This window comes from Camellia sinensis, chromosome 1 (genome assembly GCF_055761805.1).
Source record: "Camellia sinensis isolate YWXY chromosome 1, ASM5576180v1, whole genome shotgun sequence".
Lineage (NCBI taxonomy): Eukaryota > Viridiplantae > Streptophyta > Magnoliopsida > Ericales > Theaceae > Camellia > Camellia sinensis.
The window spans coordinates 252917237-252940143 of NC_138961.1; the positions used below are offsets into that span (position 1 = coordinate 252917237).

The 22907-nt window shown below is 41.4% G+C and overlaps 2 long non-coding RNA genes and 1 pseudogene across 3 annotated transcripts in view; 2 read left to right on the forward strand and 1 right to left on the reverse strand.

Moving 5' to 3' along the window:
• The window catches only part of LOC145789451 (uncharacterized), a 207988-nt gene that overhangs the window by 145224 nt on the left and 39857 nt on the right, over window positions 1-22907 (forward strand). The gene's annotated exons all lie outside the window — the stretch shown is intronic.
• Window positions 1-22907, forward strand: part of LOC114315825 (phytyl ester synthase 2, chloroplastic-like) — a 48889-nt pseudogene that overhangs the window by 16779 nt on the left and 9203 nt on the right. The window contains exons 7-11 of the transcript XR_014327386.1: window positions 7801-7922; window positions 8136-8244; window position 9443; window positions 9886-10015; window positions 10555-10924. The product of XR_014327386.1 is annotated as a phytyl ester synthase 2, chloroplastic-like (transcript). The remainder of the gene's footprint in view (window positions 1-7800; window positions 7923-8135; window positions 8245-9442; window positions 9444-9885; window positions 10016-10554; window positions 10925-22907) is intronic.
• The window catches only part of LOC114315857 (uncharacterized), a 38958-nt gene continuing 24391 nt past the window's right edge, over window positions 8341-22907 (reverse strand). The window contains exon 2 of the long non-coding RNA XR_014327391.1: window positions 8341-8639. This is a non-coding gene — a long non-coding RNA (uncharacterized LOC114315857). The remainder of the gene's footprint in view (window positions 8640-22907) is intronic.

Consider the following 22907-nt stretch of genomic DNA (forward strand, 5'->3'; position numbering starts at 1 on the left):
AAGTTGTTTTGAAAGGCCTTGAAAGATGGCATAAAAAGCTATTCAAGCTAAGGAACAAAAGGGAGAGACAACCCCCTAACACAAAATAGGCCTAAACCACCATTTTTAGGACTGAAAAACAGAGTTTTCTTCAGTTCAAAACCAAGCCAAAAACAGTTTGCAAAGGTGGTAAAAACAAGTATGAAAATAAGCTTAAAAGAGGGAGATGCTCACCCTTGAAGCATAGCACAAGAACAGCCACTTTTCTTGAGCCAAAACCACCTTTTGGAGCTCAAACAAAGTCCCAAGCTACCTCAGCCCAAAGATGATCCACTCTTGTTAAGGGTTGATAAGTTGAAGATGGTTGTATGCAAGCCTTCAAGCTCAAATGCTCAAGAGAGAGAGAAAACTAGAGAGAGGTTTTAAAGAGAGAGGCTCCCAAACTTTTTGCTAAATTGTTCTCAAATGTTCTAACCCTTGAATATGAGATATAAGGCTTCAATATATAGCAAAATACAAGCTTTTGGTCAAAAATATCTCAAGAGAGACAGCTGTAACAAGCTGGAGCAAGATATCTGCCAAAAATTGCTTTATGCCATCAATGGCCGGCACATGACCATGGTTGGCCGGTACTTCATCATTGTTGGCCGGCATGGGGTCACTTTTGGACGGCAGGGGGCCGGCATTGGCCATTCATGGCCGGAACATGGCCAAAAAATCCCATTCATGGTCATAAACTTCCATCTCTGGTTGGACAAAAAAATTTGCTTTTTGGGCCCAACTTCAAATAAGAATATCTCCTTCATCTGGATTCCTTTGTAGGTCATTCTTGAGCCTAAATTGAAGCTCTGAAAGTCTTCTTTCCAATGGTGACAGCCTCACATCAAAATTCCAAGTGTGCAAAAAGTTATGTCTGTTTTGGTGAAACCGCTCAGTTTCGATCCTATCGGGATTCATGCCGAACTTCTTCTCCAACTTGTTTTCTTCTCCCCTCGCCTCTTTTCTTCAACTTCAAACCCCTAAACAAGGTGTTTTGAAATATTTTTCAATGAGTTCATCTCTCTTCCATTCATTTTTACTTTGTCCTTGCTCGGTTTATCGAAAAGCGCGACATTTAACAAAATGCGAGCGTCGAAACATCGTAGTAACTTTTTCAAAAACTATTTTGAAAGAGAGGGTTTTAAGGTCTCAAAATCTTTTAGATCAAAAAGCTTTGGCCCAAAAATGGGGTGTAAGGTTGGGATTTGACTCTCTCCTTGCCGAAGAAATCGAACCTTTGCACTGCACATCTTTCACCACCAAGTAAACCATCAGTAGCGCCAAAGTCTTAAGGACGGTAACAAATGGGGTGTCTACAGCACCCAGGCTGTAGGGCCTAAATCCCCCTGGCCCAACTTCGTGATTTGGGAGTCCACTGGGCCCAAATTCCCCTGGCCCAACTTTTTGACTAGGAAGTCCACTGGGCCCACCTCCTCATCCAGTTGACCCACCTTCTTCCTCCTTACATTCAGTCTGCCCTGAAACCCAACTCTATTGCCCTTCTTCACAGATCTGTGATTTTTCCCAAATCTTTCATTGCCCCAAATCCGTCGATCATCATGCCTCCATACTCGTGCTTCCTTACTCATTCAAAATTCTCCATTCATTACTGTCGCTAGCTGGGAAGCTTCAATCAACGGCCTTGACTCTTGCCAAATCGGTAGTGAGTACTGTTGGCATATTATAATCACCGAAAGTCACTTAGCATATTATATTAGCCGAAAGAGTCAGTAATCATTTTTTTATGCACTCAGGGATCATCTTGTAATTGTCTACCTTGTAAACCCTAATCTTTATTTATAAATAAGGGATGATATCTCATCATACCCTAAGCTGGTTACTCAAGCTTCATGGTATCAGAGCTGAACCTATAGGGTTTCGATTCACCCTCGTTGGTAGACCTTCTTCACCAACAACACTCTAGGGTTCGAAGCTTACCTGGGTGGATCGTCTTCCTCAGCCGTCTTCCTCAGTCGATCTCCGCAACTCAGTCGATCTCCTCAGCCGTCTTCCTCAGTCGACCTCCTCGCCTTCCTCTGTCGATCATCACTCAGCCGTCAGCTCCTCAGCTCGGCGATCTCCTCCACCCATTTCGTCCCTCGTCTTCCTCGTCACTCGTCTTCCTCAGACTCTGATCTCACTGTGGTATATATAAATATATATATACATATATATCCTAATATATATATAAATATAGCCTGATATAGAGATATTTATATATATAAAGACATGTATCCATAAATAACTCAATTTAAAAAAAAAAAAAAAAAATTAATTAATTAATTAATTAATTCCAAAAAAAAAAAAAAAAAAAAAAACAAAAATTAAATGGTTTCGTAATTTTGTTATGTCTTTATAGTGGTCATTGTACCTGATATCTCACTTCCACCTTCTGGGTTTGTGATTTCCACTAGTTTGTTGCGGGTTTGGTAGTATTGTATCCATGACAGATTCCACTAGTGTGTCCTCTTCGTCTCAAACACCAAAAAGTGAGAGTCTCATTCTACCTACTACCATGACTGAGAACTCCAACCCTAGTCTGAAAATCACCACCTCTCTATTTAATGGTCAGAACTACCTAGCATGGTCTCAAAGTTTGACTTTGTTTTTGAAAAGCAGAGGGAAGATGGGGTATGTTGATGGCAGGATACAGGCACCTAGTACCACTGACTCAGGTTATGACCAATGGGAGATTACTAACTCTTTGATTATGAGTTGGCTTATCCATTCGATGGTTCCAGAACTTGGTGAGGGCTACTTGTCTATGGAGACTGCCCAGGACATTTGGGAGGCTGTGGCTGTTACCTATTCCTGCAAAGGAAATTTTTTACAGGCATTTGAGTTGCGTCGCTCTATTGAGAGCACACTTCAGGGGGAGCAGACTGTTCTTCAGTACTTCACTTTCCTCACCAACGGCTGGAAACGCCTTGACCACCTGGAAGACTATAAGCCCGTTTGCCCTACTGATTCTGTCGGGTACAAGAAGTTCATCGCACGGGAACGGGTCTTTAAATTTTTGGCCGGCCTAAATATAGAGTATGATCCAGTTAGGGGTCGAGTTCTGAGTATGGACACTTTTCCTTCACTACAGGAGGCATTTGCCTATGTACAACATGAGGAGAGTCGTCGGTCTGCTATGATGTCCCCTGTCTCTACTGACCGTTCCGCATTACTGTCTACTCCTCGAGATGGCCTCAGCCTGCCTCCTCCTGCTGCTAAGGAGTCTGTATTCTGTGATTATTGCAAGAAGCCGCGGCATACTCGTGAGACATGTTGGAAGCTTCATGGGACTCCATCTGGGAGTCGCGGTGATCGGTCTGGTTCTCGAGGAGGTCGGTCAGGCCACTCTCGAGGACGTGGTTCCTATTCCCGGGCTCATCAGTCTAGTGCCGTTGATACCCTTGATTCTAATTCCACTTCTGTTACCCAGGCTTCTGATACTGAGCTGGAGGATGCTTTGCGCCAATTGTTGGACCGCCGATCTTCTACTACTCTCAGTACCGCTTCCTCGTCCTTTGCCCGCTCAGGTAACTTAGCATCTTCTCCTTGTACTTTCCTGTGTCATACATCTTTGCCTTGGATTATTGATTCTGGTGCCTCAGATCATATGTCTGGCTCCTCTGATCTTTTCTCTGCCTATAAGCCCTCTTCAGGTCAGGACAAAGTTAGGATTGCCGATGGAACTGTTTCTTCCATTTCTGGAAAAGGTTTAGTCCAAGTCACTCCTACCATGCATCTATCTTCTGTTCTCCATGTTCCCAAGTTTTCTGTTAATCTATTATCCTTAAGTCGTCTTACCCAGGATTTGAATTGTTGTGTGACGTTTTTTCCTGATCATTGTCTTTTTCAGGACCTTGTCACGGGGAGGACGATTGGCAGTGGTAGTGCAGAAAATGGTCTCTACTTCCTAGATCAACTGGACAAACTTGCTTATTCTTCCACCACGTCTTCTACTACCCCCGCTGATGTATGGCTGTGGCATCGGCGTCTTGGGCATCCCTCATTTCATTTACTTAAGCATTTATTTCCTTCTAGTTTCGCAAATCATCATGTGTCTGACTTTCTTTGTGAGTCTTGTCAACTTGGAAAACAACATAGAGCTTCTTTTGCTCCCAGTTTGAATAAAAGCTTAGTTCTTTTTTCATTAATACATTTTGATGTTTGGGGTCCCTCTCCTGTTCTGTCTGTGAAAGGTCATCGCTGGTTTGTTACATTTATTGATGATTTTTCTCGTGCTACTTGGGTGTATCTCATGAAAGATAAGAGTGAAGTTTTCTCTGTGTTTCGCACTTTTCATAAGATGATTTGTACTCAGTTTGGGGCCACTATCAAAATATTTCGTTCTGATAATGGCGGGGAATACATAGATTCTGGGTTAGGGCAATATTTCTCTACTCATGGCATTATCCATCAGACCTCTTGTACCAATACCCCTCAACAAAATGGGGTGGCTGAACGCAAGAATCGGCATCTTCTTGACATAGCTCGGTGCATGTGTTTTTTTATGAACGTGCCTCGACCCTATTGGGGCGATACCGTTCTCACCGCTGCCCATCTTATTAATCGTCTCCCTACCCAGGTCTTGGACAAACAGGCTCCACTTCACGTCCTCCTCGGTTCTCAGTCCTTGTTTTCTATTCCTCCCAAAATATTTGGTTGTGTCTGTTTTGTCCATAATCACTCTCCCTCTCGTGGTAAGTTGGACCCTCGCTCCCTCAAGTGTGTTTTCCTTGGTTATTCTCCTACTCAAAAGGGGTATAAATGTTACCACCCTTCTTCTCGTAAGTGGTTTGTGTCCATGGATGTCACTTTCTTTGAGTCCCAGTCCTATTTCTTGTCCTCTACGGTGTCACCGTCCTCATTTCCGGGGGAGCCTTGGTGTGAAGTGAGTCCTGTGCCTCCTATGATAGAACCAGTTGTTCTTGCACCTCCCTCTTCTACTGGAACTATAGAACCCACTGTCACCAAGAATAAGGATGGCCATGTTTATGTCCGGGACATCGACAGAAAACAAGTTAACTGGATACACGGGACCATTTCTGTTACTCCACTGCCATCTCCTGCTTCTGATGAGAGTCTAGGTAACTTTGAATCTCGTGAGTCCATTGATCTTGATGTTCCTATTGCCAAAAGGAAGGGTGTGAGATCTTGTACTCAACATCCTATCTCCCAGTTTGTATCATACTCTCATTTGTCATCCTCATATAGAGCGTTTGTGTCTAATATTTCCTCTGTTAGCATTCCTAACCATTTTCAGGATGCTCTTGCTATCTCTGAGTGGAAACTAGCCATGATTGAGGAAATGAAAGCACTTAGGAAGAATGGCACTTGGGAATTGACTGAGTTACCTACGGGCAAACGACCTGTGGGCTGTAAATGGGTATATACTGTGAAACACAAAGCAGATGGGTCTATTGAGCGTTACAAGGCAAGACTTGTGGCAAAAGGATTTACTCAGACATATGGCATTGATTATCAGGAGACCTTCGCACCCGTGGCTAAAATGAATTCAGTCAGAGTACTTCTCTCTCTAGCAGCTAATCTAGATTGGCCGCTTTATCAGTTTGATGTCAAGAATGCTTTTCTCCATGGTGACCTCGAAGAAGAAGTATATATGGACATTCCTCCGGGTTTTGAGGATCATCAAACAGAAGGGAAAGTATGTAAACTTCGGAAGTCATTATATGGTCTCAAACAGTCTCCAAGGGCTTGGTTCGAGAGATTCACTCAGGCTATGTTTAAATATGGCTTCAAACAAAGTCAGGCAGATCACACATTATTTGTGAAACATTCCTCATGCGGTAAGACTACAGCACTTATTGTTTATGTAGATGACATAGTTCTTACAGGCAATGATAGTGGGGAAATACCTCTGTTGAAGAAATATTTAGCCAAAGAATTTGAAATCAAAGACTTGGGAAGCTTGAAGTATTTTCTGGGAATTGAAGTTGCTCGCTCTAAGGATGGGATATTTATCTCACAGAGAAAATATGTGCTTGACCTGTTGAAGGAAACTGGGATGCTTGGCTGCAAGGCATGTGCCACCCCACTGGAACCTAATCAGAAATTAGGGGATGATGAAGGAGGAGAAGTTGTGGATAGGGGGAGCTATCAACGTTTAGTGGGTAAGCTCATTTACCTATCTCACTCCCGTCCTGATATTGCTGTTGCTGTCAGTGTAGTTAGTCAGTTTATGCATGCTCCTCACCAGATTCACCTTGAGGCTGTCATGAGAATCTTGAGGTATTTGAAGTCTGCTCCTGGTAAGGGTCTGTATTTTTCAAAGTATGATCATCTTCGTGTAAAAGCCTGTACAGATGCTGACTGGGCTGGGTCAGTAACTGATAGGAGATCAACTTCAGGGTATTGTACATTTGTCGGCGGCAACCTAGTTACTTGGAGGAGTAGGAAACAGAATGTGGTTGCTAGGTCAAGTGCAGAAGCTGAGTTTAGAGCTATGGCACAAGGTGTGTGTGAACTTTTATGGATCAAATTATTGTTGAGTGATCTAGGTATTGCTCAGACGGACTCCATGCGGTTATACTGTGATAATAAGGCCGCCATCAACATTGCTCACAATCCAGTTCAACATGACAGGACAAAACATGTTGAGATTGATCGCCACTTCATTAAGGAGAAACTCACTAGTGGTATCATTTGTACTCCTTTTGTTCAGTCTGGTGACCAACTTGCTGACATTCTCACCAAGGGAGTTGGGAATAAATCGTTTCATGACATATTAGGCAAGCTGGGCATGAGAGATATCTTCGCACCAGCTTGAGGGGGAGTGTTGGCATATTATAATCACCGAAAGTCACTTAGCATATTATATTAGCCGAAAGAGTCTGTAATCATTTTTTTATGCACTCAGGGATCATCTTGTAATTGTCTACCTTGTAAACCCTAATCTTTATTTATAAATAAGGGATGATATCTCATCATACCCTAAGCTGGTTACTCAAGCTTCAAGTACAGCCATGACTCCCAATGGAGTAAAACCCTAGTAGGAATGCTTTTGCGTCTTCGAACCAGCAACCAAACCACTCCCACGTCCATCGACTGTTCATCGACCTCCATAAAACCCCTACACCAATTGCCAACTGCCTGATATGTTGCTTCCCCATGGAGGTGCAAAGGTATTCCCATCACCCTAACCCATTTGTACATCTCCGCGACCGACGTCTTCCCCTTGTCGCATAGCACAGTCAGTGACCACCATCGCAGAGGCAAATTGTGTCCATCAATCACCCATCGGCGCAACAACACATCCTCTGCCTCATGCCGGGATGTAAAAACAAACAAGAAGGCCTGGCTCCCTATCGGTCGAATCTCCACTTGCCCGACCCGCTTCCACTAACGGCCAACCCCTTCCACCATAGTTGAGAACTCAACTCCTCTGCTCCCCACCTCTCCCACTTGACCCACTAGCGCCCTCTCAAACAGATCAAACCACCCCTCCTCCGTCACGCCTGGCACCACCATATCACCTACCTCCATCGATTCAACTACCCCCTCAGCCGAGTTAGCAACTCTCCTCCCTTTCGTCGCCCTCTTAGCCGCATCGCTCTCTCTACTTTTTTATTTTCTTTTATTTTTTTAATCTTTGTAATACATGCAAAAGATTGGTCTCTTCTCAAGATTGTCAAGATTTATGGTGCTTTTTATCAACATGGATGGAATGCCCTTTTCTATGTTACTTCCAAAATAGTTAGATGCTTGAAATTTAATTTCAAACCATATGGAGTCTACTTTGCCAAAAGAGATGACTATTTGAGGTCACAGGTCCTGGCTGATATTTTACCTGGAGAAACACTTCTCTGGAAGCTGAAGATGCTCAGATCAGCTGCAGCATATGTAAATTCATGTCTACATGCTATCAAGGCACAGGCACTGATACTTTCCAGGTCCTCAAGTCTTATCATTTCCTGCCTTTCTTATTCCAATAATGTAGGGAAAATAAATATTTTCCCCTCCATGCTAAAATTATTGTTCACTTTGAAAAAGTGGAACTTTGAGGAAAATTAACTACACATTTAGACCTCTGGGTTGTATTTTAGGTTTCCATTTTTTCTGTTGTGTGTTTGTTATGCTTATCTGTTATAGTTCTGTCTTTACAGTGGGAAGGATCAGTTTCTACCAAGTGAAGAGGAAGGAGAAAGACTTCGTCATATTTTGCCAAAATGTGAGATTCGCAAGTTTGATGGCAGTGGTCATGCCCTAGTCTTGGTATGAATCTCTCTGTCTATCTCGATGTTGTGTGCTTAGGAAGCAACATTTGTAAAAATAATATGCTTAACATCAAATGGGAACTGAGAAGGTACAAAAGGAATACTCATGAATAAATACCAAAAGACAATCTTGACCTTGGCTAATGACCTTAAGAATTAATAGAATAGTTAACAGACCCTATACAACTAGCAAAAGAATAACCAAATTAAAATCTCAAAATCTTGTTTGCAAGAGCAAGTAAAATTAAAATAGTATAGATTGTAGAAAGTATCACATGTAATCTCAGATATACTGATAATATTGTACCATGGAGAGAAAGACCATTTTTGTCATGCTTCCCCTTGGATCAAGAGTGTATCTGTTTCATGCTCCTTGTCTCAGAGGTCCAAACTCTGCAGCAACATACAAAATTTAGTGACAATCGTGTATATCTTCACGTTATTGATTCAAATGATGAGCACTTGCTTTTCAATGCAGGTGTCATGGTGCCTATCCAATTGTGTTACTATCTCGTCTTTTTCTCAATAATGTGCACAGATGAGATCTCTTAAGGTCTGCAGTCACATAATAGTACTTTGTTGAATCCTAAGAAATATGTTGAATATGGAAGAAAGAAGGAACATTAGCCTAAGCTCTTCTGGGGTTATGACAAGGTTGCTTGTGATCTCAGCACCTAAATTGAGTCTCTTAAACATGCCACTCAGTCATGAATTAGGTAAATTATCACACAAAGTTTTAATCAAAAGATGAGAAGCTGCACTGTTAGTGTTTTTTTTTGATAACTGGGTGTCCGGGCCAGCTTTAGTGTTAGCATGAACTTCATGAGTTCAACCTTTTGTCAGGACATGGAAGAAAGGACACTGTGCAAATAGAATACCCTGTATAAAGAAGATCATGAAAGTCATCACCAGACAGTGCCACGTACAACTCTATTATATTTGTAGCAATACGCCTGTTGTAGGTATATAGTTGTTGAATAGATTGATATACATTGTTTTTCCCATTTTCTAATACCTTGCTTTTGGGAAAATTGGTGACGTATCATGGTATTAGAGCTCTGGTTAAAAGAGGTCTTGACTTAAAGTCTCTCTGTTGGCATTTGGTATTTGGTATTTTGTCCCCGTTTGGTTTGTTTTCTGTTTGATTGTTTGCGTCTCTTTCTGTTTGTTTCTCTGTCTCTCCAAATGCAAGATAGGGTTGCATGTGAGGGAGGGTGTTGAATCGCTTGGTATACATTGTTGGGCCCATTTCCTAATAGCTTAAGCTTTTGAGAAAATTGGAAGCATAACAACAATCTCTTTGAATCATTGCTTGTATTATTCAAATTGGCAGTTATTAGTTAGCTTATTTATTTTCTTTTATGGTATCATTAAGTAGATTGTGACTCTTGCAAGATAATTTTCACACTATCCTTGGCTTTGTATTTAAATATTGTGGACTTGGAATTGAACTACGTACAGACCAACATTTCAAATATTTTAAGTATATTCTATGGTACTTCATGCAATATATAAATTCTTCCAGTCAGTCCTTGAATTATATTCTTTTTGAGTCTTCACTAAAAGAAATTCACTTGAATTGCTAGCCTACAATATTTGTTGTTGATATAATATGGAGGTTCCACCAATATGTAACAAGAAGATGGTGTTCATCTGGTAACTATCATTAAGGGTGTTAGTTTTTATCGTCGTGCAAGGTTCCTTAACTATGCCTTGGATTACTTTCCACCTAGCCCTTCTGAATTCAAAAAAATATATGAATGATGCAGGTATGTTATCTTCGAGACAATCTATAACTAAAACTCATGTTGTGCTGTAATAATGATGTTGCAATTGTGGGTATGTAACTTGTTCATCAATGGCATATCTCTACATATATATGGAAATAGGACGTTCTCTTTTGGTACAATCTTATCTCTTAGATATATGTGTTTCATGGAACCAAAACATTATATTTATATTTTTCAGTTAGAATTCAAGGTGGTGTTTGGATTTTGCATATGCTTGTTTTAAATCCCCCCCCCCCCCCCCCCCCCCCCTTTTCATTCTTGACTAGAGATGGACTTGGAAAATATTTTTGGTGTCTTATGCTGTGTCATATGTGAATGACATTAACCATTTAGTGAGTGGTGCTTATAATCTATTTGGCAGTTTCCCAGGCTTTTTTTTTATTTTATTTTTTATTTTATATTATATATATATATATATATATTTCCCCCCTTTTGTAGCATTTTATACATTTAACTGTGCCTAGTTTAATAACATTGACATGTAATTTATATTGCTTTACAATTATGATGAATGCTAGATTGATTGAGGTGGCTACTACTCCTGTGATGCTCTCAACTTTAGAGAATGGGAAGATTGTGAAGGGCCTAGCAGGGATTCCTTCTGAGGGACCGGTTTTGTTTGGTGGCTATCACATGTTGCTAGCTTTAGAAGTAATTCATTTGATATCCAGTTTATGGTCTGAAAGAAACATTCTTGTTCGAGGGATAGCTCATCCAATGTTGTTTATGAGGTTAAAAGATGGGAAATTACCTGATGTATCAACATTTGACCTACTGAGAATTATGGGGGCAGTTCCTGTGTCAGCAACTAACTTCTACAGGCTCCTTTCTTCGAAGTCCCATGTGTTGTTGTATCTAGGAGGCATGTGTGAGGCTCTTCATCGGAAGGTAAAATTTTGTAATCTATGTGATTCCATTTTAACTAGTGCAGATTTAGACTAGTATGAGAAAGTGATGGCATTCAACTGGCATGGTGAATTCTAGATGTTTCTTGCCTCATAGGATAAGTTTTTTATTTGGAAGAAAAAAAAAAGTAGTAATGTTGATTAGCATATTCTCTTTTTTCCCCCGAATACAGGGAAAAATCTTTGGACAGAAGAAGGGTAGGATTTGACTTTTGATGAGATTCCTTTATCTTATTAATTTGGTTCTTTTCTCCAAAGTTGATTTACCCCTGTTCTAGAAGAACATTTACTGTTTCAGATGTAAGGGTATGAATTTGCTTGTTTTCTACTTAGTGTAATGTGCTATTCACGTAGGCCACATTTGTTTTGTGGGATGGGATTTGGGGTGATTAAGGGGATAAGTAATGCCTGGGGTTCACATTCCTGTTTGTGTACCATGGGATATTGGATGAGTATACGAGGGGGATTATTGTGCTGTGTTTGGTTAGAGTGGGATAAAGAATCAGATAAAATTTGGAGGATTAATATTTGCAATTGGATGGAGGAAGAAGGTAAACCTAAGAGGGTATTAGTTATACCTAACCTGGGGGTGGTATTAGTTATCCCACACTTTAGGGATAAGTATTCTGGCCGGACAACTAATACCCACTTAGGGGCAAAACGAACATAGAGATGGGATAGGATGGGATTATTAGGGCACGTGTGGAGCATGTCAGCCCCACGTGTTTTTTTTATCCAATCCGCCCTCTAATCCGACGAAAGAAACGTGGCCATTTAGTAGAAAATCATATGAATTTGTATGTTTTCTATTCTGCCTAAGGGTAATTAATGTGCTTATCTATTCCATTATATAAAGCGTATACGCCATTCTATTCCTTATTCATCAAACAGCCCCACAATTATGAATCATCCAAAAATTTATATGTTGTATGAGAGGGTTCAAGAACGTCGTTGAAAAATTCGAAGATCTTCGAAGATCCTTGAAGAACAACTTCGAATTCTCTAGAAGATGATGAGAGGCTTAGATTCTTCAATAGTCTCAACTTGAGAACACAAGAGTAAAGGAGATAATGGAGATAAGAGATTGGGTGAAAAAGAAGGCATAGTAGCTAGAGAGAGAATAATGGCAAGGCTCTCCTATGGATCTCCCACTTTCACTCTCAAAGTTGTTAATGGAGAAGGGAAGTTAGTTCTTGCTGGAAATTGTGTTCATGCATATAATATGATAGTGGTGTTGGTGGTAGATAGTGGCATGTATAGAATATGATAGTGGTGTTGGTGGTAGATAGTGGTATGTATAGAATATGATAGTGGTGTTGGTTGTAGATAGTGGCATGTATAGAATATGATAGTGGTGTTGGTGGTAGATAGTGGCATGTATATAATATGATAGTGGTAGATAGTGGTAATATATAATATGTAAGTGGCATATAATGGGTTATGATGATGTTTGTAATATCTCCTATATAAGGAGTGTCATTTGGTCTTGTAAGATAAGAAGTTTTGAATATAACAGAAATATATTCCTTCTTCCTCATATTTTCGGAGTTCTTCTTCTTCATATTTTCTAAGTTGGTATCAGAGCAACAAAAAACACAGCAGCCCTAAAACCGTCATAGCCATGTCGGAAGTCACGTCCGGAACCACTTCAACCCCTGCCGCTGCCATTCCGGTGAAAACGTCCAACTCTCACTCTGTCCAAATCACCACCATCCGCCTAAATGGTGATAATTTTCTCCGCTGGTCACAATCTGTCCGGATGTATATCCGTGGGCAAGGAAAGATCGGTTACATCACTGGTGACAAGAAGGCTCCTGCTGTTAATGATCCGCTGTTCGACAATTGGGACGCTGAAAACTCCATGGTTATGACATGGTTGGTCAATTCCATGGAGGAGGATATAAGCTCTAATTACATGTGCTATACTACTGCACAAGAATTGTGGGATAATGTTAGTCAGATGTATTCTGACCTAGGAAATCAATCTCAAGTTTTCGAATTAACTTTGAAGTTGGGAGAGATTCGTCAAGGAGATGATTCCGTCACCAAATATTTCAATTCGTTGAAAAGGTTGTGGCAGGATCTTGACATCTTCAACACATACGAATGGAAATCGGTTGACGACTGCAACCACCACAAGAAAACTGTGGAAGACAGCCGTATTTACAAGTTTCTTGCCGGCCTCAACATTGAGTTCGATGAAGTGCGAGGAAGAATTATTGGCAGACCTCCTCTCCCATCCATTGGCGAAGTATTTGCCGAAGTCAGAAGGGAAGAGAGCCGAAGGAGCGTCATGCTTAAGAAAAAAGGTAATGGTGAATCAATTGAAATTTCTGCATTAATTAGTGATGCTGCGGCCAACAAGGCTGCAAATTACCAGCGCAGGTTTGATGATAAGCCACGGGTCTGGTGTGATTTTTGCAACAAGCCTCGCCATACACGCGAAACGTGTTGGAAGATTCATGGCAAACCTGTCAACTGGAAAAGCAGCAAACAAGGAGAGAAGAATCGTGGCTTTCCTACCGCTAATGAAGCCGATTCAGGTCCCTTCAACAAAGAGCAGATTGATCAACTCTTAAAGCTGATAAAATCCAACTCCTCAACCGGTACTCCTAGTGTTTTGTTGGCACAAACAGGTAGAAATCCTAAAGCCTTCTCTTGCCTAAACTTCTCTCGATGGATCATAGATTCCGGTGCCTCCGATCACATGACTAGTTTTTCCCATTTATTTAGTACCTATTTCCCTTGTTCTGGTCATGACAAAATCAGAATAGCCGATGGTAGTTTTTCACCTATTGCAGGAAAATGATTTATTAAACTAACTGAGAAAATTAATCTCAATGCTGTTCTTCACGTCCCCAACTTAGCCTGTAACCTTTTGTCTGTCAGTAAACTATCTAAGGATTCTAATTGTCGTGTTACATTTTTTGAATCCCATTGTGAATTTCAGGACCAGAACTCGGGGATGATGATTGGGCGTGCTAGGATGCTTGAAGGTCTTTACTACTTTGATGAAGTACCTGTTAGTAATAAAAAAGCTCAGAGCTTTAATAGCACCAGTTCAATCTCTGTTCGAGAAAAAATAATGCTATGGCACTATAGGCTAGGACATCCTAGTTTTCTTTATCTGAAACATTTATTTCCAGAATTATTTAAAGGGATTGATTGTTCTTCTTTTCATTGTGAAAGTTGCATTTTTGCAAAATTTCATCGCTCTACTTATTTGCCAAAACCTTACCAGGCTTCAAAACCTTTTTATTTGATTCATAGTGATGTTTGGGGCCCTTCTAAAATCACTACTCTTTCTGGTAAAAGATAGTTTGTTACATTTATTGATGACCATACCCGCTTATGTTGGATTTATTTGATGAATAAAAAATTTGACGTGAAAAATTTATTCACAAATTTTTACAATATGATTGAAAACCAATTTCAAACCAAAATTGGTATTTTACATTCTGATAATGGAACAGAATATTTCAATGAGCAGTTGGGTGAGTTTTTGGAAAAAAATGGGATTTTTCATCGATCTACATGTCGGGATACCCCTCAACAAAATGGCATTGCAGAACGAAAAAATAAACATCTACTTGAAGTAGCACGTGCTATAATGTTTTACATGCATGTTCCTAAATATTTATGGGGTGAAACAATTTTAACAGCCTCTTATTTGATAAACAGGATGCCTACAAAGGTGTTAACATACAAAACACCTTTTGATTGTCTCAAAACTTTTTTTCCTGACACGAGGTTGTTTTCTGATTTACCCGCCAAAGTTTTTGGATGTACTGCCTATGTTCATGTTCCCAGTCAATTTCGTTCAAAACTTGACCCCCGTGCTATAAAATGTGTTTTTTTGGGTTATTCCTCAAACAAAAAGGGGTATAAGTGCTTCGATCCTCAAAACAAGAAATTTCATGTGAGTATGGATGTGTCATTTGTGGAAACAAAATCCTATTTCCCCAACACTTCTCTTCAGGGGGAGACAAGTGGAGTAGAAGACCGTTTTTGGGATATTTCTATCCCGCTCCCCAATGTCATTTATCCTACACAAAAACCACATCTGTCTGATAATGATCACTTAGGAGAACCAAGTTCTATGGTGCCTAGTCAAGAAGATTCTTGTTTAGGGGGAGAAGTACTACAAAATGATTTAAATCCAGAGCTTCAGGTTTATACTAGGAAGCGATTTCATCTGAGGAATAATGACCCGAACGTCCATCCTAATGACCCGAATGTCCACCCGAGTTCTGGCATCGAAATTTTAGGTAATCCTATTCCTTCTATTTCCGACCTTGATGTACCTATAGCAATTAGGAAAGGTGTCCGAAATTGCATTAAACATCCTATTGCAAATTACCTCTCCTATCAAAGACTGTCTAAAAACCATAGAGCTTTCACATCTAGAATTTCACACTTGTTTGTTCCAAGGAATATACAGGAAGCATTGGATGATCCGAATTGGAAATTAGCAGTCATGGAGGAGATGAATGCTTTAAGGAGAAGTGGTACTTGGGAGATAGTTGATCTACCCAAAGACAAGAAAACAGTTGGGTGTAAATGGGTGTTTACGATAAAATGTAACGCAGATGGAAGCGTTGAGAGATACAAGGCGAGACTGGTAGCTAAAGGCTTCACTCAAACTTATGGGATCGACTATCAGGAGACGTTTGCTCCTGTTGCTAAAATAAATTCCATCAGAGTACTGTTATCTCTTGCAGTAAATTCAGATTGGCCTCTACATCAACTTGACATTAAAAATGCATTTCTCAATGGTGATCTTGAAGAGGAGGTGTTCATGAGCCTACCGCCGGGATTTGAGCAGAGACTTGGAAGTGACAGAGTATGCAGATTGAACAAGTCATTATACGGACTCAAACAATCACCAAGAGCGTGGTTTGAACGCTTTGGGAAGGCAGTTATCAGTTGTGGCTTCTCGCAGAGTCAAGCAGATCACACAATATTTTATAAACATTCAAAAAATAGTAAAATTGCAATTTTGATTGTTTATGTTGATGACATCATTTTAACTGGTAATGATGAAGCAGAGTTAGCAGCCCTCAAAGAGAAACTCGCAAAAGAATTTCACATTAAGGATCTGGGAGCCCTCAAGTATTTTCTCGGAATGGAATTTGCAAGATCCAAGGAAGGTATATTCGTTAATCAGAGAAAATATGTTCTTGATCTCCTTGGAGAAACAGGTATGCTTGGTTGTAAGATGGCGGAGACTCCGATCGAGCCTAACTTGAAGTTACAAGCTGCTAAGGCTGAAGAAGTCAAAGAGAGAGAACAATATCAGCGACTTGTAGGGAAATTGATTTACTTGTCTCATACGCGGCCTGATATTGCCTTTGCAGTCAGCATGGTAAGTCAGTTCATGCACTCACCAGGGGCAGAGAGCACTTTGAGGCCGTTTATAAGATCTTAAGATATTTGAAAGGAACTCCAGGGAGAGGCTTACTATTCAAGAAACATGGACATCTTCAAGTTGAAGTATACACAGATGCAGACTGGGCAGGAAGTGTTACAGACAGGAGATCAACATCCGGATACTGCTCCTTTGTAGGTGGGAACCTAGTTACATGGCGGAGTAAAAAACAGAATGTGGTAGCTAGAAGTAGTGCAGAAGCAGAGTTCAGAGCTGTTGCCCATGGAATCTGTGAAGTAATGTGGATTAAAAGAATTCTTGAAGAATTAAAGCTTTCTCACCCGACACCTATGAAGGTCTATTGTGACAACAAAGCAGCTATATCTATAGCTCATAATCCAGTTCTACATGATCGCACAAAACATATAGAAGTGGATAAACATTTCATCAAGGAGAAAATCAATGCTGGCATAATCTGTATGACCTACCTTCCAACAGGTGAACAATTAGCTGATGTGCTAACGAAGGGACTACACAAGAAGCAATTTGATAAGCTGACTAGCAAGCTGGCTATGGAAGATATCTTCAAACCAGCTTGAGGGGGAATGCTGGAAATTGTGTTCATGCATATAATATGATAGTGGTGTTGGTGGTAGATAGTGGCATGTATAGAATATGATAGTGGTGTTGGTGGTAGATAGTGGTATGTATAGAATATGATAGTGGTGTTGGTTGTAGATAGTGGCATGTATAGAATATGATAGTGGTGTTGGTGGTAGATAGTGGCATGTATATAATATGATAGTGGTAGATAGTGGTAATATATAATATGTAAGTGGCATATAATGGGTTATGATGATGTTTGTAATATCTCCTATATAAGGAGTGTCATTTGGTCTTGTAAGATAAGAAGTTTTGAATATAATAGAAATATATTCCTTCTTCCTCATATTTTCGGAGTTCTTCTTCTTCATATTTTCTAAGTGTTCTTTCTCAAGAGTTTTCTCTCCAAAATCCATCCCTTGTAAAACTATGAGTGAGTGCTATTTATAGGCACCTCATGATGTAGGATGGAGCCCATGTACAAGGCACATGGGGAATATTCTCTCTAACCACCTTGTCCGAGGAGGTGACCTCTCCGATGATGAGGAAAACCCTGAAGAGGAGATCAACTTCTTGGCGAACCCTTCTTCTTAGCCACACCTAACCAATGATCCCCAATCATCCCAAAGGGTCAGGGGTAGTCTCAGAGGACGTCCTGCTGCATAAGGGTCAGGGGTAGTTCAAGAGAACGCCCTGCCGCAAATATTGCCGAGTCTCAGGAACCTCCTAAACCGTGCCACCTCGACCCGGGTATAGGCTTGTTTAGCCGAAGAGTGAATTTATCTCCACTCACCGTCCTCGAGATCGGGTCCTTTGTTCGAACTCTATTACGCCCATGGTTCTGGTGCGTAGATTCCGGAAAGCTCCGAGCCCGCAAGTGTTTTGGGACTCATTAACGGAGCGAATTCTAGATTGCGTTTGAATCCATTCGAAGCCAAGTGCTTCGGATCTCTAGATTTGTGGATCCGAATCCTTTCGAGTCCGAGTGCCTCGGATCTCTAAGATAGCTCAATACCCTTTTGAGTTCGGGTCCGAGTAAGTCTCTAAGTTCGTGGATCCGAACCCTTTCGAGACTTAGAGCGATTTAGCCCGTTTGATGGCGATAAATCCGAGCCCACCAATCTTGGACTTGAGATAAATTCGGACCCACCAACCTAGGACTATTGGGCCTAATTAATTTAGTGGGCTCAAATTAGCTCCTCTTACATTTGCCCCTTGCGTGTATGAGAAATTGTAGTTTTCTCGGACATGCATAGTTTCACCTTTTCAGCCATATTTCACATTACGTCTTTAGGAATATTTTATCTTGACAGAGTCAAAAGATAAAGCTAAGGACTCACCGTAATTTACAGATAAAATCGACAAGTAATATTAAAAATAAATAAATAAATATATATATATATATATTTTTTTTGGAACTAAAATGAAATGATAAGGCTCACACACATTTTCTTCTTGTTTGGCAAGTTAGCAGAGTAGGCCCATTATATGCATATGTACGCATTTAAAATATCTTGAGGGAATATTCAAAGGATAATGCTATTTTTTTTCTATTTAAGGAAAGAGCTAAAACCCTATTCCATAACTCATCATTTTTTTATTTTGTTGCACAGCCGTTTTAGGTCTCTCTCTCTCTACAAAGACCAATCCAGTTCCTTTCTTCTTTAACAAACCAGGCTTTCTTGCTCACACCGACTGCCATCGCAATACCAGCCACCTAGCTCGGCTCCAACTGTCGTAGACACGCGGCCCAGCCACCGACCTATCCCAGCGTCGTGACCTAGCCACCGACTTGTCCCAGCTCCGACCAAACTGTTGCTACGACATCTCTGCTACTCGCGGTTTCAACTGCCTAGCACCGGCCACTGTCGGCTCCTCTCCGCTTCAACTTTGCCTCCCTATTTCGGTTGTCCAGCGCCACCCACACACGGCGACGCGCGTGGCCCTTCCGAACACTATCCTGCTCAACACGATGTGCCTGGTTCCGTCGCTGCTGCACCTCTGCCCTCCAGTGCCGTCTACCTTGCCGCCGCAGCACCGATTTGCCATCGCCTTGCCCAGCTCCGACGGCCGTGGGCATCGCGACCTAAGCCGCAGCTCACCGTCGGTGCTTCATTTTAGTGTGACGACACAGCTTCTCGGAGACCCAGACACATCGGAGCTCAGCTCCGCCGACCAGCTCCGACGCCGATCTCTCTGCAACGTCATCCCCGTTGTCTTCGTCCTCAACTATCCAGTGCTGACCACGCCATTGCCCATTCAAAGTGACGTGCGTGGTTGCCAACTCCGCCGACTTCGGATTGTCCAACGCCGACCACACACGTTTGCCCACTCAATGCGACGTGTGTGGTCTTGCCTAGCACTGTTGAGCCTCAGTTTACATTATTCTTCATCTCTCTTGGTCATTGTTGCCTTGAATTGCTCCTCCTTTCTCAGATTTGTGGGTAAGTGTATATATATAATTGGTGGAAGCTCCTGTGTAAACCTTGGTGTAAGCCTTTTGAAAAATTGGTGGAAGCTCCTGTGTAAACCCATTTTCCTCCTTATTGTTTTGATGAATTTTTGTGCTCATGAGCTTGGATTTGTGAAATACATATTTGGAATTTTGCAATCTTGCCTATCTCCACTGATTTATTATTTCTATTGGAAGTACCCACAGCACTATTTTGTTGATTTGGGAATGATAAAGCATTTATCATACTTTGTTGTTTATTTGCTTTGATTCAAAGGAGATGAACCTTTGACAGGCGAACTTGTGAGCTTGTCGTTACACACTCTTTGAATTTGATGTCCGAGGGGATGAATTTGTTTGTTTGAGGGGATGAATAAAGAAATAAACAATTGATGCCAAAATTATGTTTGAACATTGTTGTTTTATGTCGGCTTGAGAGGAACCGACCCGAATAGACAAAACCTTGATTGTTGTATTTTCAAGAACTTGCTCAGAGTAGTAAAATTGTTGTAGCTTAAATAGATCATTATTATTTGTTGATGTTGCCCCATTCCGATAATGCCTGAATCAGGATATGAAATTGATATTGCTCATCTCATTTGTCGGTTTTACTATTTCAGGCAAATAAATTTTTGTGCGAAATCCACGACCCCGAGGCCTTCAGAATCTTCACTAATGAGAGCAAGGGCTATCCTTCGAAAGTTTGAACGAGAGCAAAACTGTCCCTTAGGAGTCTGAAAGTAGCATACACCCTACTTCGGCAAGAAAGATCCCTCTGGACGGCAATCGAGTCTACCAAGCTTGCACCAATAGAAGCAAAAATTGTCTCTCAGAAGTCCGAGCAGAACAAGGCTGTCCCTCAGAAGTTCGAGCGGAAACAAGGCTGTCCCTCAGAAGTCCGAGCAGAAACAAGACTGTCCCTCAGTCTTAGAAGTTCGAGCGGAAACAAGGCTCTCCTTCAGAAGTCTGAGCAGAAACAAGGTTGTCCCTCGAAAGTCCGAGTGGATGTGCACTTCTATTTCGGTAGCTAATGGAAGCAAAGGCTATCCCTCGGGAGTTCGAGTAAGAGTCCATTTTACTTCGAACATAAAGATCCTCTAGAAGGCAACCGAGTCTACCAAGCTTGCACGAACAGAAGTAAAGATTGTCTCTCAGAGGTCTGAGTAGAAGCAAGGCTGTCCCTCAGAAGTTCGAGCGGAAACAAGGCTCTCCCTTAGAAGTCCGAGTGGAAACAAGGCTCTCCCTCGGAAGTCTAAGTGGATGTGCACTTCTACTTCGGCAGCTAATGGAAGCAAAGGCTATCCCTCAGGAGTTCGAGGAGGAGTCCGCACTACTTTGAAAAGAAAGACCCTCGGAGCTCGTATTGATGAGAGTTGTCCCTCGGTAGTTCAAATGGAAGCAAGGCTGTTCTTCAGGAGTTTAAATAGTAGCACACACCCTACTTTGGCAAGAAGATCTTTTCTGATAGGTCACCGAGTCTCGAGGGCTGTTCTTCGAAAGTTTGAGTGGAAGAACACACTCTACTTCAGCAAGAAAGATCCTTGAGGCTCACACTGATAAAAGCGAGGTTTGTTCTTCAAAAGTTTGAGTGGGAGCACACACTCTACTTCAACAAGAAAGATCCTCGAAGCTCGCACTGATGAAAACGAGATTTGCTCTTCGAAAGTCTGAGTGGGAGTACACACTCTACTTCAACAAGAGAGATCCTCGAAGCTCGCACTGATGGAAACGAGGTTTGTTCCTGGGAAGTCCAAATGAAAGCAAGGGCTATCCCTCAGAAGTCCAGGTGGAAGCACATTCTTTTCTTTGGCAAGAAAAAATCCCTCGAAGCTTGCACTGATGGAAGTAAGGGCTGCTCTTCGGAAGTCCGAGTGGGAACACACACTCAGCTTCAATAAGAAAGACCCTCAAAGCTTACATTGATGGAAGCAATAGCTGCTCTTCGGAGGTCCGAGTGGGAGTATACTTCTACTGCGTCAAGAAAAGTCCCTTCAGGTTGGTAACCGAGTCTACTATTCCTCTTTCTTCTTCGAGGGACAATAAAAATTGAAAATTGTTTCAAGCAACATAACACAATGACGATATACAATGTAGAAAAATAACTTCTAATGGAGATACATAATATAGAGGAAATAACTTTCTTCATAACATAAGAAAGAAAGATAGAAAATTCTTAGACAATGCAGTAAATACAAATTGTAAATGTCATAGATAGACTTCTTCTACGGAATGTTGAAATTTGCCCCTAGAGTTGCAAGATCATTTGGAAAGCTTTCACCAGCTGCTCGGGTTGTGGCCATCATGCACCATCATAGCCATGTCTTCTAAGATATCCTGGGGCTCCTGTTCTCTGAACTCTATCTCATGTGCTTTGACTTTCTTTCTAAAGATCTTCTTAAGTGTCTGGCACTTTTCTGTAGGATGCCCTAGTGATCGGTGGAAAACACAATAATTAGGGCCCTCACGGTCCTTCTTTGGCAAAAGCTCTTCGATACGAGGCAACTTCAGTTCCCCATCTGCCACCCATCTTTAACTAAGGCCTTCACCTCCTCAACACTACACGGAAAATGAGTGTCATCTTCGCAGTATTTCTTCTTCTGACCTCTGAATTCCTCCCCTACAACTTTCGGGTAGAAGACGTGGAAGCCGCAGTGACAGAAGGTCCTCGGGATGACTTGAAGCTAGTTTTATAACTAGTTTCGAACCTGATCTCCTGAGATTGAGGTATGTTGATGTTCCGAGATGCTTTAATTAGTGCCGAGAAGATGGGTAGCTTGTGATTAACTAGAAGCATCTTGTATCCGTTCAATGCCCCTTTAACACAGATTTGGATTCCTCGACAGCCTCATGACAGTCTACGGCTTTGTCTTGAAACTTCTTCACATATTCGAGAATGTCTTCACCTTCCCGCTGCTTTTCCTTACATAGGGTAAGTGCGGTTACATTCTCAGCCACTTGAAAGAATTTGGTGTGGAATTTGTTGACCATCTCCTCCCAACTCCGAACAGAGTTTGGGGTCAAGTTAACGTACCAACTATATGCTCAGTTGGTGAGGGACTTGGAGAATTCTCTCAGCCGGAGGACGTGGTTTGAACCATGAATACCCACAGTCTCGATGAACCGCACAACATGTTCTCAAGCATTTCCTTGTTTGCCATCGAATTTGATGAACTTCGGCACTGTGTACCCCTTCGGGTATGGATAACTTGTTAAAATCCACCTACTCTCCACCTACTTCACCCACTTAAACCTACTCCACTAAACCTAACCCACTACACCACTATCACCTCCACTTCACCTACTCCACTAAACCTAACCCACTACACCACTACCACCTCCACTTCACCTACTCCACCTACCACCTACTACCACCTACTCTTCTATATATAGGAATCATTGTAACATATCTAAATATCAATCAATAATACATACAATTTATTCTCTCTCTATTTATTCTCTCTCTATCAATTTATTTTTTACATAACTCAACATCTCGATAGGGTATGGTGGCTTGACATCCGGATCAGGCAAAAAGGGTAAGGT